Source organism: Eriocheir sinensis, chromosome 56 (genome assembly GCF_024679095.1).
Source record: "Eriocheir sinensis breed Jianghai 21 chromosome 56, ASM2467909v1, whole genome shotgun sequence".
In the NCBI taxonomy this organism is placed as follows: Eukaryota; Metazoa; Arthropoda; class Malacostraca; order Decapoda; family Varunidae; genus Eriocheir; species Eriocheir sinensis.
In genome coordinates, this window is record NC_066564.1 from 172,407 (window position 1) to 189,715 (window position 17,309).

The 17,309-nt window shown below is 42.6% G+C and overlaps 1 long non-coding RNA gene across 4 annotated transcripts; it reads left to right on the forward strand.

Annotated features, from left to right (window-relative positions):
* Positions 1–614: 614 nt before the first annotated feature.
* On the forward strand, positions 615–3,052 carry LOC126984138 (uncharacterized). 4 transcript variants are annotated; one of them, XR_007736438.1, is made up of 3 exons: positions 615–1,413; positions 1,460–1,597; positions 1,644–3,052. It is a non-coding gene; the product is annotated as an uncharacterized LOC126984138 (long non-coding RNA). The 4 variants fall into 4 exon arrangements; XR_007736434.1 differs by having other exon boundaries at positions 1,460–1,505; XR_007736436.1 differs by having other exon boundaries at positions 1,506–1,551.
* The last annotated feature ends 14,257 nt before the right edge of the window (positions 3,053–17,309 follow it).

The window sequence follows — 17,309 nt, forward strand, 5'->3', positions numbered from 1 at the left end:
TCCACCTTGACGAGAAAACAGCCTTGTGGGGATAACGGCTCGGCGATAGTACACCAGCGCCTTGTCATCAGGCAAAACCTCGGGACTATCAATCAATCAATCAATTGAAGAATCGCCCCCCCAACTAGAAATATCGGAAATTATATATTAGATTTGGTTTATGCCATTTATTATGCATAATCTTATATTTTATATATTGCATTATTTATAACTAATAGTTTTATTGTTATGTAAATGTATACTAAATCGGTGTGAGAATACACAGCATATATGGAGCACTTTATATTTTGCATTTTTCACATCTAACACACACACACACACACACACACACTCCATCCCACCCTCTTTCCCTCCCTTCCTTCACTCATCCAAATACTCAGTGTGTGCATGCATGTGTGTGTGTATGTGTGTGTGTGGCCTATATATACGTGTAAGACCAGTTGGTTACTCACGACACGGAGCAATAACGATTGATTGATTGATTGATAATCCTACCATTGTATCTTTTTAATTTCATGGTGCTATACCTACACATGTATTAATAGTTGTATAATCACACACTGTCCTGCCTGGGGGTTGGGATGGCATGTTCCTCCCTTCTCCCTTGTTGTTTACCTGCAACAATAAACAATCAATTAATCAATTTATTGTTGCAGGTAAACAACAACAAGGGAGAATTAAGGGAGGAATAATAATTATTTCCCTATTGTTGGTCCTTGGAGAGTTGATTGCATTGTTTTGTTCTTATTTCAGTAATTATAAGACCTATGAGCACATTGGAATGAAGTATCTAGGTTTTCATGTGTTTCCTCGTTGTAAATATATTGCTTTTGATCCCATTGATTGATCCCAATGCGAGAATAAGTCATTCATCTAAATTCTTTGACACATTATAGGTACAGTGGAACATGTGAACGACCCATAGATGTAAAAAGGAAGATCTTGCATGCAAATATCACTAACAACGGCCGTTTAGTGAAGCCGAGGCCAGAGGAAAACAGATTCACTGGCTTTTGAACTGGAGCCACAGGCTTAATTAGGCCTCTTCCAGAACATCATCTGTGAGTATCTGTGAGCATGAGGCAGCTGGGTCTGGACGAAGTGGATGCAGAGGACAGGAGGTTTTGGCGACAACATACAAGAGTGGCCGATTTCAGCAGAGAAGAAGAAGAAGAAGCCGAGGCCAGAGCCGCCGGGGGTGACGGGCCGGGACGAGGGCACAGTGGTGAGGTGAACACGTTGGGGACATGATAAACACTGCCGTGTGTTCCTGTACAAGCCGTGTTTCCATGGCCTGCCAAGACCCATAACACACACGGAACTGCTTCAGGGAGCCGGTGTGAAGCCGCAGGGAAAGGTGACTGCTGCCTGGGAGTGTGGGTGGACGGTATGCTTCAGAGAAGGGACTTGCAGGTGTGGGTGTGGGGTGGACTGTGTGCTGCATAGAGGGGATTGGCAGGTGTGGGTGTGGGGTGGACTGTGTGCTGCAGAGAGGGGATTGGCAGGTGTGGGTGTGGGGTGGACTGTGTGCTGCAGAGAGGGGATTGGCAGGTGTGGGTGTGGGGTGGACTGTGTGCTGCAGAGAGGGGATTGGCAGGTGTGGGTGTGGGGTGGACTGTGTGCTGCATAGAGGGGATTGGCAGGTGTGGGTGCCGCAATGACTGGTGGTCCACCAGTCACCCACACCCAGTCCTCCTCCCACCACTGATGGGTGTGGATGTATGCCCGAGTGGACTGTGTGCCGCAGAGAGGGGAGGGACTGGTAGGTGTGTGTGCCGCAGTGACTTACTTACTTTGTTGAATCTCCGCTGCTTCCCACTGGCCCCTCTCCTCTTGTGCCTTGGAGACCATTTCCGTTGCCACCTGGCGTTGGTGGCTGGTCAGGTACTGTTGACAGCCGCTTGTCCAGGTGGTACAGTTGCGGAAATGAGTTCCTGCACCCACTGTGGTGAGCCTTCCCTCCAACCGGCAACGTCGCAGTAGTACTACTCAAGTGTTGCTGTGAATGAACGGTGTTGGTCGTGTTCGGGTGTGAGTGGCGGAGAGGCTCACTGCTTTTCAGGAAGTGTAAGGGAGGCTTTATTCATAATTATCCAGCCTAGAGAGCACCAAGGATTTCCACAGTGTCAGCATACAGTCCTGTTTTCTGGTTCTGAAGGTACGGAGTATCCAACCAGTGAGTCTTGGGGCTGTCGCTGTGATCTTGTCGTAGTGCAATGTGAAGATGGCGTCATCACTCACATACATTCCAAGATCCTTGACGTGGTGTTTGATTTCAATGGTTTGCTGGTTGCAGATGTAACTTGTTGTGGTCTTCAGCTCCTGTAGTGGGCCATATCTAAGTGCCTCAAATTTGTCACTGTTTAGCAGAATGTTGTTCTCCTCTGCCCAAGCTATCACTCGGTCTAGGTCAGCTTGTAGCAGGGCAGTGTTACCGTGGGCTTGTACATGTTTAAGGATCCTCGTGTCGTCTGCGAAGGATGTGGCCTGCGCGTGCTGGAGGTCTTGGTCGATGTCTTGTATCATGACCAGGAACAATAGTGGTACCAGCACCGAGCCTTGAGGAACGCCACTTTTGACTGGGCTGGGTCGAGATAAACTGCCCTGGACTGACACCTGTTGAGTTCGGCCTGTGAGGAAACTGGATCCATCTTCCTAGGTTACCGCTGATACCATGAGCCCTGAGTTTGTGTAGAAGTAGCCCATGGTCCACCTTATCGAAGGCCTTGGCAAAGTCTAGGTAGATGATGTCTGCGTTCCTACGATCCTTCACTGCCTCAAGTATTCCTCGGTAGTGCTTCAGTAGCTGTGAGAGACAGGAACAACCTCTCCTAAATCCGACTGTCCCTCGTTTAAGGCATTCTTCTTTTCTAGATGGTCGATGATGTCGCCCACTCACCCTCCGACCAATGGTGGGTGTGGTTGGAATAGGGTGGACTGTGTGTCGCAGAGATAAGGATGACTGTAGTAGCCATAACATTGCTGGAAGGGTCGTGTGCATGATATTAATGTACCATTTTGTTGTGCTCTCATTATTACTACATCATATTACCTTGTCTTACAGGGGAGCCATGACACAGTAGAAGCAGAAAGGCGACTTGTTTTCGGTGAGTGAGACAAATACCGAGTTTCTGCTGTTTTACTTAGTCATTCACTTCTCTCGTTTCCGTCTCCATCTGGATATTTTTTTGTATATACCTAGCATTGTAATTTGATCACCATTATTACTGGTTAAGTTTGACGAGGAATTTTCCAAACATATTTCTCTTTATTTCAGGTCAAGGTCAAGAAGGAAAAGAAAGGCAGTAAAGGCAAGAAGAAGCAGGAGGGAGACAGAGAGGTCCACGTGAAGAAAACACCCAAGGCTGATCGCTCGTCTGCCCTTGATGTCCAGCCGTTAACTTACAAGGTACAGGCTAATGCTCTGTTGGTACTTTTTTATCATTCTTTTCCTTACTCTTCTGTCACGGTCTCATTTTTAAGTTTTCATATCAGTGTCTGCATATTGAGTAGACTTTGTTTGTGTGTAAATCAGTTTTCTCTTTTTCCCGTGATGCAGTTTCATGAATCTCATTAATAATAATAATAATAATAGTCTGTGGATGGGGGATGGCTGTCTTCCTTTGCCGTTACAGCATTGGGAATAGTAAGGTTGTGGCAATGGATCAGTGTTGAAGAGACTACAGTAATGCAGATGGCTAACCCTGGAAATGACAGATTAAAATGTTTAGTGAGAGGTGGAGGACAGAGTAGCAAAATAATGATATGTAGCTGTATCCCTCTAAGCCAGGGGTTCCCAACCTTTTTGTTCCTCTGTACCCCTTGGGAAATTTAGGGAAAAAACCACGAAACTGTAATATTTTGATGTTATTTTATAATGAAATCTGTATGTGTAAACTGATGATATAATTTAAGTTAAATAACAGTTTTGCTTGCTAAAATGAGGAAACTGAAAAAAAACACGACATTGTATTGTACAGTAGTGGTTATTCTCTCGGACCCAATGTACCCCCTGAAAAGTGCAAATGTACCCTCGGGGGTACATGTACCCCAGGTTGGGAACCCCTGCTCTAAGCCCAGATTAATAAAAGAAAAATTAGCATGAATGTAACATATTTTAACCCATCCGCTGCGATGGGCACGGATTTGGCTTTCAGTGGTAGCTTAGTAACATATGCTCCCAGGTCTCTCTCTGGCTCTGTGGTGGATAGTGGAGTGTTTCCCATGTGGTATTGGTAGGTAAAGATTCGTATTAGGTCCGTGCCAGTACCTCATAATCTACTTTATGAAACATCACTATCTCTTCATATATCTTTTCTACAAACCTTCAACAGTCATGGAAACGCTTTGAAAATCCAATTCAAGGACTTTTTTTTTACTCTTGAAAATAGGGGACAATGTTTACGAAAGCGCGTCGCCTCCTCTGCTGGCCGCGGCGACGCTGCAGCCGCCGCAGCCGTAAAATAGCTCGCAGAGGGTTTAGGGTCGGGGAGCATATTTAAACTACTCCAACCGAACTTTACGACCCCCCCCACATGTATATGTGACTTATTTCAGCAAGGAGGTATTTCTCGCAACACTGGCTGCACCGTCGCCAGAGGAGGCGACTTTTAGACCCTTCTTTTCTTGTATTAAATCAATTCTTCTTATCACTCATTAATTACTCAATAAATGATCTCACCGTCTCGTATCCTTGGTAGCGCGATCCGGCTTAAGTTGTTATTGGAGACTAGTGTTCAGGGATAGACAAGGGAAAATATAATTTACATTTATTTAAGATTAAATGAAAATAATTGCCTTACGCAATATTCTATGCTCAGACGATCATAACACTCTGGCATATTCAGCAATGGATGCAACATATGACAAACGACATGTCTTAAACATAATACTACAATATGTGCTCAGTTGTTGCCAATAATAATAACACTCGTCGTTCCACAAGCAGTGGTTTGTATCTCTGCTTACATCACAATCATTATGTACTCTCTTCACAAAATTCTAATAACATATTCCTATAGTATAATCTACTACAAGTCATGGAAACACCCAATTATACCACACGCTGTGGTTTCCATTTCTGCTTAACATCGCAAACAAATAATCACTATCCTGTACCACTCACATTCCTACTACACATTTCCTCACAATATAATCTCCAGGACAATACAGTTGGTTTCCCTTAGATTCTCGAATTTCTACTCACGATCAAGATCACAACAGCCATTCTCGGCTGAGTGAGTAGCAGGTCTGCTTGAGGCGAGAACCAAGCTCGGTCTACCTATATCACTGATTTCTAGGCCACATTTTTCTTTGCTTTAGGCGGACTTACATCCTTGACACGCCCTTAATTTTCTACATAACCAATGGCCAATACTTCCTGTCACACCCATCTGCTCGCTCATTATGTTGTATTGTTTTACTTCTCCTGCTATTCGTGAGTCAGTCTTAAGACACTCCCACAGTGATTTTTCTGTTAAATTATTGGCTCATAACATGTCGCCACGACTGACGTCATAGGTCAGAGTCTTTTTCAATGGTTGTTCACACTTTCTGACCACGCCCACTGGGCATCTGTTTTCTGTATTTGAGTCTGGGTATCTGTTTTCCTTTACCCTCGTTGTTTCCTCTCTTTGGTACTTGAGATGCTTACACTGTTATATATGTCACTTTTTTTGTTAGTGTTTGTCCTGTCAGATGTTTACACAGTTGTATACCTGCCTTTCCTCTCTGGGTATCTGTTTTCCTTTACCCTCGTTGTTTCCCCTCTTTTGTACTTGAGATGTTTACACTTATATATGTCACCCTTTTTGTTAGTGTTTGTCCTGTCAGGTGTTTACACAGTTGTATATCTCACTCCTCTGTTTCCTCGTTTTCTGGGTCCTGACATACTTCCCCTTCCGGAAGATCTCGCCCCTGAGATCTCACAGGTGTTGGTGGAGAAGATACGCCTTGCAATGTCTGCAGTTGGTTCGAGTCTGGAATTAGGCGGCGTCGTGCGTAGCGTAGGACATAGGAATACCCCACGGCAGACGTTACCAGCAGAAGAACCAGGATCACGACAATGGCGAAGACAATCCACCAATGGATTTCGTGTTGAAAGGGCTGATTCGGCTTGACCACAGGATGTAGGGGCTGCAAGTCAGCTGTTAGCTCCTGTAGGGGGATGGACTCAGCACTGCGAAGAGATGGAAGGTCAGGCAAAACGGACCAGTTAAGATGGCCTGTAAGAACTTTTGGGAGAGGAGGGAGGTGGAGAGGGAGAGGGGCGAGAGAGACCTTGATGGGGGGCCCCTCCACAACTGCTTCTTGTCCAGGAAGTGTCAGGGATGGGCTGTGGGCGCTGCAACCTTGCCGAAGCGTCAATATCCCACTACCTTTGAGTCTGACAGTATGTTTGTTTACAGGATTGGTAGGGCATGTGAGTGTCAGAGTGATGGGGGAGGCAAGTGAATAGGTCCAGTATCCAGGACCTTTTATAAACATTGGGGGAAATGTTTGTAAGACTATTTTGTGGCAGAGGTTGATCACTGACTTATGATTCAAGAAGGCAGCCGATTCACAAGAGGCTGCGTGACTTGCCTCATACACGGGGCCTTTGGGAGGACAAACTAACATATGGTGATTTTTGTTACAGTGTTCTATACTAGAAAGTAGAAAATATATTTTCCTATTCTCACTGAAGGCAATATATCTTGATTTAACACTATACATAAGAAAGTAAGTGTTATTCTGTACAGAAAATGGAAGGGAGTCGATTCGAAAGACATCAAAGGTGTCAGGCGGATCTCCACGTAAAGGTTTGGTGAAATAGAAATTACGAGAATTGTGCAAAGCCGTTGTCCTGGAGAACACAGTTATCATATCCCTATATAAAGCTAAAAAATCAGGAACTGCAGGGAACAAAAGACCTGGAGGCCGAACTGAGGCTTCCTTTAATGTACTTAACAGTTGTTCGTCTGACATAATGGTTGGAGTTATATATGTTTGCAGGAGAGCCTGCAGACCCAACTTTAAATCTAAAAAATCCGTACTTAGGTGTCCTAATGCTAACTCTAAATCTAGCAATGCTCGGAGGAGTTTTTCCTCACTCTCTAATGCCAAGGTCTGCATAGACATGTGACGGACAACCTGGTTCAATATGTTTACAGCAGAAGATAGTCTATTCAGAGCAGACTGCATGGTATGCATATTTCGTAACGTGACATTTAATGCAGTCGAATGAACGTTCAACATGATACGTTCTTGTTCAGTCATTGACTCTAGTTCTCCAATTTTTCCATGAATAGCATCAACTTGAGCCTGGGTCGCGCTACCAAATAAGATATTAGACAAGGATCCTAGAAAATTAATCATTCCCCGCTTTGGTCTATAATTCATTGAAACATGTAGTTTGTTTGGATCAGTAGTCATTACATAGCGGAGGAATCTTTTAAGATTAAATAACAATGAACTGAATTAATTTTCAAAATTAAAAAGTGTGTGCTTTAATGATTTTATAATTGGATACTCAGGTGATATTTGAACAACACTCCCAGCTAAAGAAGCAGTCAAACTCCGTGCCTTATATAATGGAGCTAAAACATCTTCTTCTTTGAGGATAAAAGGTACTACATAGTCTCTGCCTGTGAGGACTAGACGGTATGTCGGTGTGAAGCTCAAGCCAGCACGTATCAGTGATTCTTGTGTTGGGATTGAGCAGTGCACCGATGAAGCCAAACAAATCTGCGGATAATTACGTTATATTAGCGGTTAAATAGCGTATCTTTTTTCGTGAGCCACTATTCTTTCCCATATTCTATTGGCTTTGACATAACATTAGGCAAGTCCTGTACCGTTGAGGAAGAGCGAAGGTTATACCTATGCTGGGGTGGCTCTGAAAATTTGGGAGTGACCTGGGAGGTGGTCGTATTGGGCATTGTAGCCTGTGCCTCAGCTGTTTGGGCTGCTGGAGAACGAACATTAGTTTCAGTTTCAAAAGTAGTAGTTAATTCTCCTTTACGAGTTATCAATTCTTTGGTAGAATTTTTTTCAGGGATTTCAGGGTTGAGCAATGCAAAGAATAGATCAGTGTCTGTCTCTGGATTTAAAGGGTATGCTCGCCTAACCGTTGGACATTGCTGCACATCGATGCAGTCTTCATGAAGGACTTTCACTCTATCTGTGTGGACTGTTGAAACCTTACTAGTCCTGAGGTTCCTAATTTTTACCACTACATCACTGATCTTGTCTATTACCCTGTAGGGTCCATCAAAAATAGGTTGCAACTTCTTATTTTCTTTTCTTTTTGGTATATGTTTGAGGAACACTCTGTCGCCAACGCTGATAGTTTTGAGTTTCGTAGGTTTGTAGTACTTTTCCATTTCTTCTCTACCTTCTTCAATGTAAACCTGGCATCTATCATAAACTTTCTTTGCAACTGCAGCCATTTCTTCCTTATAGGAGTCAATATCATACCAGGGCTGCTGAGTTTTTTCTAACATAGTGTAGGGCATACGAGGATCCCGTAAGTACATGAGATAAAAAGGGGACTCCTTTATTGTGCTATGATACGCAGTATTATATGCCAGGGTGGCTGCAGGTAACATTATATCCCAAATGGACACATTTCCTAGAACCATTGTCCTCAAAATGTTAACAATGGTATAATTTGCGCGCTCTACTATTCCATTTGCACTTGGATGGTAAGCCGTTATTTTCGCGTGTCGCATGAGGAGTTCAGAAGTTATCTCCTGCATCACGGAATTAACAAACTCTGAACCTTGATCTGTAACAACTGTCTGAGGAACACCATGTACACAAACCACATTCACGTACAACGCCCTTGCTACTTGGGCTTCCTTACTCCGTAAGGGTACTGTAATCAAATACCTTGTAAAAACATCAATTATGGTCATTACGTATCGAAACCCATTGTCCGATACACCCATGGGACCCACAAGGTCCATGTGTATTCTCTCAAAAGGAGCAGTGACGTCCGGATAATGCCGCAAAGGAGCAGGGTGGAAGTTCCCAACTCGCTTGAAACGACTACACGTGCCGCACTTCCTTACATACTCTTCTACATCCCGTTTCATTCCAGGCCAGAAAGCGAACTTTCTACACCGAGATAACGTAACTTTGGTTCCTCCGTGCCCTGCAGTTGGCGACGAATGAGCCAGAGTTATCGCTTTCTGGAAATACTTCGGGGGTAAAACCACCACCTTAGTGGCTTCTCCGTCAGATTCACTATAACACGATATAACACATCGTGTTCCACCTGCAATTCTGACAGGGGCATCTTCACATTATACCTTTTATCTCTGAGTCTCTGCTCAATCTCGTTCATGGGGCACCCTTCTTTTATCATATTTTTTATCATTCTATATGCTGGCTGCTCATCTTGCAGCTCAATAATCTCTTCAATACTCCAGTCAAGTGTGTGGCCAATACACTCACAATTCATGTCCATACATTTCATACATTTTGATTCCATATCATTTGGCGCCTTTTTCTTTTTCTGCACTAGTGCAATACCTTGCCCCTCTTTATCCACGTGTTCCACGGTTTTGGTTGTTCCCCATCCACAAATATTATCGCGCGGATCTTCTAATTCAATCTCAGTGTCCTGTTGAGCCTTCATCCTTGATAAAAAATCTGCTACTGTATTTTCCTTGCCAGGCAAATGATTGATTGTGAAATCATACTCACTCATGAGAGTCTGCCATCTAGCTATCCTGCCGTTGGGACTAGCTACCTGTAACAACCATACTAAAGGTCTGTGATCCGTGTGGATCTCAATAGGGTAGCCCAGTATTAATGGGCGGTTCACTTGCAACCCATATATTACTGCTAAAGCCTCTCTTTCAACTGTACTGTACCGCTGTTCTGCTGTGTTCAATTTCCTACTAAAAAAGGATATAGGTCTTAGTTTATTATCATTATCCTGTTGTTGCAATACTCCACCAATACTGTAGCTGGACGCGTCAGTAGTGAGCACGAAAGGTTTGTTAAAGTCAGGGAATTTTAGAGTGACTGTGTCAAGCATTCTATCCTTAAGGGTTGAGAACGCAATTTTTGCTTCATCTGTCCATATGAGTGGAGTTTTATCTTTTTTCTTGAGTGTACCTTTCTTTCCTTTGTTAATCTTTAGAAGAGGAGCAATGATTTGTGAATAATTTGCAATAAATTTGCGATAATAATTAGTCAATCCAAGAAATGACTGTAAATCATGAACAGTTTGGGGGGCCGGGATGTTTTGTATGGCCTCCAGCTTGCTAGATTGAGGTCTTATTCCCTCTGAGCGGATGGCATGGCCCAGGTAATCTACTTTGTCCTTAAAAAAGTTACACTTCTCCATCTTAAGAGTCAGTTTGGCTTCCTTTAAGCGATCCAGAATTTGTTCTAAGTTATCTACATGATTAGAAAATGTATCGCCCAGGATAATTATGTCATCAAGGTACACCTGAGCCTTGTTACCTAATAGTCCTGTAAGGACAGTGTTTATTATTTTCTGGAAGCAGGACGGGGCTGTTTTAAGGCCAAAGGGGAGGGAAGTAAATTCCCAATGTCCTGCTGGAGAAGAAAATGCCGTCTTTTCTCTGCTGAATTCATCTAGGGGAATTTGATGGTAACCCTGTTTCAAGTCTAGGCATGAAAAAAGCTTACTATCTCCCAATTGATTGAGTATGGTGGTTATATTAGGGAGTGGGTACCGGTCGTCCCGTAGTGTTTTATTGAGTGCCCGGAAGTCCAGACAAAGTCGTAGTCCTCCATCTTTTTTTGGCACTGGGATAAGTGGGGCATTATAGGGTGATCGCGAAGGGCGAATCACACCCTGTTGCTGGAGCGATATAAGTTGTTCATTTACTCTGTCATGATAACTGATGGGAATGTTATAGGGACGCCTGTACACTACTTCATCAGTGTTTTGCTTGATGGTGCTTAGAAAATAGGGCGTTACTGTTAATGGTTCTTGTTCTGTGGAAAACACTGTTATATATTTATTTATTAAGGACTTTAAGACCTGATTTTCTCTCTCTTCGTCTGGGAATTTAGCGTCAACAATTTGATAGAGGCTTTTCTTCCTTGCTTCAAGTCTGTCTTAATTGTGTCAGCGGTCTGTACACTAGATACTTGTGGCAGATCAGCGTATTGCTCATGAGTGACAGGCTTCACAAATCCTAACGTTGTAGTACTATCATCTATCTCTATGCTCTCACTTCCAACATTCAAATATGGCACAGTGACATAAGATCTTTGATTGTCAGGTGAAGGGGTCAACTTAACTATCCCTGAGCACAAGACTAGCCTGAGGAGTACTAACACAAGGCTCAAATAAAGCTTCAGTTGCCTGTAGTTGCGTCACTAGCGTTATGTAACCTGCAACAGATGCACGCAGTTGCAAAGGTTCAGCTGCTTGGCAACGTTCGGCCTTACTTTCAGTGAAGCTTACTTCATTTTCATCTTCATTCAACTGAGGTCCCTCACCTCTAGATATCAGAGATATTTCTCCGGGCTCAATGGGTTGTATAGGTATAGTTTCCCCTTCTATCATCAGTTTCCAACCTCGTTTCCCTTGTTCTTCATGTGGTTGCCACGTTTTTAGAGTAATTTCGTGTTGCAACATGAAATCAGTACCCAACAAAATAGGAGTCGGTAAATCTACATTGCGTGTTATTATTAGATCTTGTACGCTATTTCTCCTTCCAAATTTAAGGTTAACCTGTCTCCTACCTTCATTTTCAATATGGTGTCCTTGCACCGAGACAATATTTACGGGTTTCGCTTCACTTTCATTTACTGCGAGCCCTAACTCTTGAATAAATTCATCAGTTATAAGACTCACACATGCTCCCGTATCTAGGAGAGCGGCCACCTTTGCATATGTTTTATCATGTTTTTGTGCCTGCAAGTTTAGTGCGATCTGGCTACCAAGATTACTCTGAGTTATGTTGATTATAGCCTTCTTTTCATTGCTTGTTAGTGATGTGGTTACTCCCTTGTTCGTTCTCCGTTCATTTTCTGTTATTTCTACCGAAAGTTGGCGTTTTTTTTTTGTTTGTAGGAGTTACCCCGAGGTGGGTACCTGCCCTGTCCTCCTCTTCCTCTCGAAAAATGCCAGCAATGGGCAGTAGAATGCCCAGTCATGCCACAGTTTCTGCAAATTTCTACCCAGCAAGACTTAGCTACATGTCCTACCTTTTCTGAAAGCATACTACAGAATTATTTTGGGCGTCTTTGCTCCTCCTTCCTAGCTTGCCTAGAGTGCTGAGATTTGTGGGCAGTCACCATCGCTACGGGCTGACGAGTCTCTTTCATGAGATCACTGCATGTTAGTTTCAGCTGTGGATGATTTTTCACGAAGTTTAGGGCCTTTTTGTACACTGCTGAAGGATCTTTCATGTCATCATCAGTTAAATATGATCTAAAGGGTTTTGGAAGGGCCGTCAAAAAAGCAGTTATTTTGTCTTCCTGTAATGACATTTTATTTTCTGGCCTCATTGTTTGAAGTGAACAGGTTGCCTCATGTAGCCTTACCCAAAATTCAGGTATTGTTTCCCCAGATTTATGCCTTGCTGTGGCCAGGTCTTCTTTCCTCTCATAATAAGTTTTATCATCAGGAAATACTTCTAACAGTTGCTGCTTAACCTTGTTCCAGTCATAACCGTCCGTCTCAACTGTAGTGGAAATCAATTGAAAGACAGGGCCTAATGAGTGTTGCTTTGCTAACTGTATCCTTCCTTGATCTGTCCAGTTATCAGCAGCCCGTGAATCTATATCTTTAATCCACTGCCTTACACTATATAGTAGTACAGGAAAATGTAGGGTTGTCTGGGTCCTTGCTCCGACCTCCCATATAATATTTTAATCCTTTGACTTTGCCATAGTTGTTCCTCGAATTAAGGGAAATGATAGAGGCTAGATCTGTTTTATCTACTGTAGTAGACTTGTCTTGGCCACTGACTTCACTAGTGCTCTGCTCAGGATCCGGTACACCGTTTCCGACCTGAATTTCGTCCGGCATGTTGTCTGATTCTGAGTCTAACTCTCCGGAAGAACAAATACTTATATCATCGCTATCACTACTGCTGCTAAAACGAACTAAACTTGGTGAAAGTAGGAGCCCTTTTCTCATCAAACGTAGTTAATTTAAGGAAAGACACTGATAAACACACCCTCCTGTCTATCCCTATACCGCTGCCGCCAGTTTTAGACTACACATCACAATGTCACCCATAAATATCATGGTCCACGGAGACTGCTGCCTCAACCAAACAGACATAACCTAACCAAACCTAACCACTGCAGCCGCCGCCCTGACTGTCCAGTGCACTGACAGTTCTGGTTCGGTTATGTTAGGTTTTCTTAGATTAGTTATTTTCTTTACTACTTCTATTGAATTACTTATTTGTATATTTTCTTCAAATTATAATGGTTTTGAGTACTATTAATCTAAAAATACTAAGAAATAAAGCAGGGGGAATTGTTTCTTCACTCAAAGAAATGGATATTTGGGATAACCTGGGGAAAGTAACCTGCTAACTCTCCTGTCACACTAGCCATGTCCCGGGATGATTAGTTCTTACCAACAACCAGCTCTAGGGCCAGCAAGATGGAGATGAGCAATGAGGCCACATGCCGCTAAAGCATATGCCTTTACCTTTATTAATTTAGCATGGGGTAAAGAATTTATCATTACATATTAATATTTTATTGACAATATAGCTTTATTTAGCCTTAGTACGTGTGATGAAAAAAAGGATTACACAGTTTAATAATTTATTTTTCCATGTTGAAAATACAGGTAAATTTATTAGCAAATAAAGATTTTCATACAGCAAAAGGTCTTTTATGATATCTGTAAGTTGACTGCTCTTTGATGCTATAAATGGACACAGTCACCACAGGACAGCCCAGGGGTTTGTCCTGGAGCAGAAATATTGGACGATCGTGTCACCATTCTCCCTACATTCCATCTGGCCTGTACGGTACTCTTTTCTTCCTTTCTGTAGCATACGTTCCATTGCTTTGTTCTGTTGAGCCCTAGTGTTTGAACTTATCTACCTTTGCCAGCTCCACTCACTGAAACCTCACACTACCATTTCCGTAGGGCTCACTCACATGTTCTGCTGATTTCCATCCCTCTTATACAGTGCACACCTCCACCTCTCTAGTTCATTTTGAGTTTCTTCCCTGCCTTCATTAAATATCACAATGTCATCCACAAATATCATGCATGGTCTACAGAGACTGCTGCCTGACCTCATCCATCAGCCTGTACATCACTACTGAGACTTGAGCGGACTGATCCTCGGTGTAGTCTAACCTTGACCCTGACACTCTTTGTAACTCCTTCCATACCAGCAACATCATAAACTTTTTCGGACACATGGTGTGCTTCCTCTGATAGAGAAATTATATGTAGAAAGGGTACCAGGTATATCAGTTGACATCTCCAATAGCCCTGCTACCTGATGACAACAATTTATAAGCACTCAGCGATGGTGAAGAGGAAATTGCTTGTGAGCAGGTATTTCACTGTGACAAGCATCTTAAGATTCAGAACAATTCCACATCCTGTGGGAGAGACATATATGTACAAAAAGTATTATTAAAAAAAAATGTTGAAATTAGGATGAAAATAAGTAAATGTTGGGTGTGCAGAAAACAAGAGAACTGAGAAAGAAACAAGCTGGAAAATTTAAACAAGTACAATATAACAGTGACAGAGTGATGACTGGAAGAAGGAATTTAATGGTAATGCAGCTATAGCTTATGCCCCAACTTTAACTTTTTTAAACTGAAAGATAGGAAGGGGCCGAGCCAAACCTAACCTGCACAATCCTACATAAGCTAGCAGAAGAGTTTGGCCTGACCTGAGTGATATATTTCAGAGACACTGACTTCATTTTTTGGGTAACCTATGATGCTTTATCGTATGAAAATAATTGTCGCACCAGAACACAACGACGAGAACAATGGGGCGAAATATTTACAGAATAACAACACAGCTATTTCAAGAGAATATAAAAAAATATCCTTAACTGCCATTTTCATAAATTACTCATAAATGAATATTGTAGTCAGTATTTTCAATAAGTGAGGAAAATCATCTTATTGGTGTGGAAATGTTGTGAAGTAGCTGTGAGGGCAAATGACACTATCTTAGAGCTGCAGCTCAGGATAGTAAGCTATCACTGCTAAGGATAATAACCTATTGCTGCTAAAATAAAATATGGCGACTTAATAGATTGATTCATGATTCCACGGAACAAAGCAAACCTTATAACCTAATGCCGTTTAACTGAATCTATCAGAGCTAAAATAGTTACCTTTAAGACAGTAGCCTATCACCTCTTATCTAGTTATTCATAACACAAACAGTTTTACTACATAAAAATACAACAGAAATAATCTGCTGACCACCCGTGATGGGTGTAATTCTATAGTTTTTGTTTTTCCTCCCCCTCTGCCTGGGACCAACTATTATGAATAGTTCATTATAGCCTCAATATTTTTTGGGTGCAGTCTTATATATTCTTAATATTTCATGATAGAATTCATGTTGACTGAGTGCTGCCAAATCCACAAGTATGCAATGGTTTGTTAACCCTACCAGCACACCCATATGAGCCACGAAAACAATTACACACAACATTTTCAAAAAGAAATATCAATAGATAAATAAAACACGAGATATACTTAGCGAAAATATCCATTGCGTTGGCTGAGACGGCAGACTCTGTTGTGCTGGGGGTGTAGGATACGCTGCCCAATAAAATGTTTGTGCAACAAAAATAAAGGTGTTTTCAATCATTATTTGCCTTGTATATGCTTTCTGCATGCTAGGTATGTCATATCATTGCAGATTTACTCATTTACTTTGAATTCATTGGTTACAAATCTCGTTTTCGTCACCTCAACCGCTCCCCAAAATCTCCTTACCAAAACGCCGATTTTTGCTCATGAAACCGAAAAGCAGCGGTCGAGAGCGACTGTAAGACCCGATCCCGCGCGGAAGGCTTTCGTTCGCTGGCTAGCGAACGAAAACGGGTGACTGTAAGACCGGGCCTAACAGACTGGTGGATGAGTGGAACAGGCTGATGTGGAGCGGGCCAATAGAATCGTCACATTCAAAAATAGATTAGATACATTCCTGGATATTAGGTCAGGTTAGGTTCACAGGAGCTTAGGGTCGAAGGAGCGGCCTTGTACCCACAGCCCTATATACCAGCCTCCTGCAGTCTCCTATGTTCTAATGTTCTGATGCATTGTACAGCCCTATATACCAGCCTCCTGCAGTCTCCTATGTTCCTATGTTCTAATGTTCTGATGCATTGTACAGACCCCCGGCCTCCTGCAGACTCCTATGTTCTAATGTTCTGATGCATTGTACAGCCCTATATACCAGCCTCCTGCAGTCTCCTATGTTCTAATGTTCTTATGCATTGTACAGACCCCCGGCCTCCTGCAGACTCCTATGTTCTGATGTTCTTGTTATGCAGACTGGACACACACTCATGCCCCATCACGGCACAGGAGGGCAGTGCCAGCCAAGGGTTAGTGCCAGGGTTCCATGATGAAGGCAAGGCTTGAACATGCCCTCATTGTTATAGCAAGTCTAATGTTTGGCTCCAGGAACCTTAACCTTTCAACACAAGGACGGGTATGCTGCGTCCTGGCGTGCCCCGTACCCTACCCTGGCGCGCTGTGGCCAATATACAAGTTGTTTTATCCCTATATTTATGCTTATATCTCAAAACTATCAATTTGTTTATGTTTCTCTATGTGCGCCTTTTAATTCTGCATGTTTTCATATATAATACTTGGTGATTGTGTGGAGTTTATGGCTCAAAACTTGTTATATTCAATAGACACATTCGAAATTTGGCGCGCATGATCCCGGATATGCCGCGGGGCACTGTTTTGGCCCAGCCGTAGTGAGTTTCTCTATGTGTGCCATTAAATTCTGCATGTTTTCATATATAATACATGGTGATTGTGTTCAGTTTATGGCTCAAAACTTGTTATATTCAATAGACATATTTGAAATTTGATGCGCGACATTTAAAACTTGGTGCGCGGTGATCCTGGATACGCCGCGGGGCACTGTTTTGGCCCGGCCGTAGTGAGTTTCTCTATGTGCGCCATTAAACTCTGCATGTTTTCATATATAATACATGATGATTGTGTTGAGTTTATGGCTGAAAACTTGTTATATTCAATAGACACATTTGAAATTTGACGCGCATGATCCTGGATATGCCGCGGGGCTCTGTTTTGGCCCGGCCGTAGTGAGTTTCTCTATGTGCGCCATTAAACTCTGC